The sequence below is a fragment of the Poecilia formosa genome, unplaced genomic scaffold, assembly GCF_000485575.1.
Source record: "Poecilia formosa unplaced genomic scaffold, Poecilia_formosa-5.1.2 Scaffold935, whole genome shotgun sequence".
Taxonomy (NCBI): domain Eukaryota; kingdom Metazoa; phylum Chordata; class Actinopteri; order Cyprinodontiformes; family Poeciliidae; genus Poecilia; species Poecilia formosa.
In genome coordinates, this window is record NW_006800874.1 from 44,603 (window position 1) to 46,276 (window position 1,674).

At 28.9% G+C, this 1,674-nt stretch overlaps 1 long non-coding RNA gene across 1 annotated transcript in view; it reads left to right on the forward strand.

Moving 5' to 3' along the window:
- LOC107835029 (uncharacterized) overlaps positions 1–1,674 on the forward strand; it is a 3,514-nt gene that overhangs the window by 966 nt on the left and 874 nt on the right. The window lies entirely within an intron of this gene.

A 1,674-nucleotide genomic window follows, 5' to 3' on the forward strand; every position in this document is an offset into this window, starting at 1 on the left:
TTATTTCTGGTAACGAACTGCTACAAAGTATAAATCGAGATTTTTACTTTTGCAAAATAGGTAAGCATTATTTCGAAAGAGCTTATGTTTTATAAACTACATAACTTGTTATTAAGTTATTAATTTGGTGTTAATATATAAGTGGGTTTTTTTCTGATAACGAACTGCCAGGAAGTATAATCAAGATTTTTATTTTTTGTGTTGAATGTGTGTTTTATAATATATCTACTAATGACGAAAATAATTATTTTTTGCTGCTAAATTCACCAACTGCACAATTCTTGTTAGTGTAAAATAAGTAGTATTTCAAAAGAGCAGAAGAAATCTTATGTTTTTTTGAACAATAACAATTGTTGTTGCTAATCTGTTGCTAAGAGATCAGTGTGTTTACTGGTAACCAAGTGCCATGAAGTGAACATCAGATTTTTACTTTGGCAAAATAGGTAAGCATCATTTCGAAAGAGCTTATGTTCTACTTGTTATTAATTTGGTGTTGAGACAAGCGTTTTCTACTGGTAACGAACTGCCAAGAAGTATAAATCGAGATTTTTACTTTTGTGTTGAATGTGTGTTTAATATATTTACTACTAATGACGTAAAAATTTACTTTTCTGCAAAATTCACCAACTGCACAATTCTTGTTAGTGTAAAATAAGTAGTATTTCAAAAGACCAGAAGAAATCTTATGTTTGTTTGTTTTTTAACAATAACAATTTTTGTTGCTAATCTGTTGCTAATAGATCAGTGTGTTTACTGGTAACCAAGTGCCACGAAGCGAACTTCAGAGTTTTACTTTTGTACAATGTACCAACTGTAAATTTCTTGTATCTAATCAGGTAAGCATTATTTCGAAAGAGCTTATGTTTTATAAACTATATAACTTGTCATTAAATTGGTGTTAAGAGATAAGTGTTTTCTACTGGTAACGAACTGCCACGAAGTATAAATCGAGATTTTTACTTTTGTGTTGAATGTGTGTTTAATATATTTACCACTAATGACAAAACATTAACTTTTCAGCAAAATACACCAACTGCACAATTGTTGTTAGTGTAAAATAAGTAGTATTTCAAAAGAGCAGAAGAAATCTTATGTTTTTTGAACAATAAGAATTTTTGTTGCTAATCTGTTAATCTGTTGCTAAGAGATGATCGTGTTTTCTGGTTGCCAAGTTCCACAAAGAAAACATCTGCTTTTCACTTTTGCAAAATTTACTAAATGTACATTTCTTGTGTCTATAAGTAGATAAGCAGTATTTTGAAAGAGCTTATGTTTTATAAACAATATTACTTGTTATTAATTTGATGTTAAGAGTTAAGCAGGGTTTCTTTTCTGGTAACGAACTGCCACGAAGTATAAATCAAGATTTTTATTTTTGTGTTGAATGTGTGTTTTATAATATATCTACTACTAATGACAAAAAGAATGAATTTTGTTTTGCAAAATTCACCAATTACATAATTCTTAACAAGTATAAAATAAGTAGTATTTCAAAAGAGCAGAAGAAATATATTTTTTTTTAGCAATAACAATATTTGTTGTTAATCTGCTGCTATGAGATGAGTGCATTTTCTGGTAACCAAGTGCCATGAAGCAAACACTTAATTTTTACTTTTGCAAAAGTAAGAATCAGAAAGCAGTGCACAGACATCACAAACATTGCTAATGTATCTA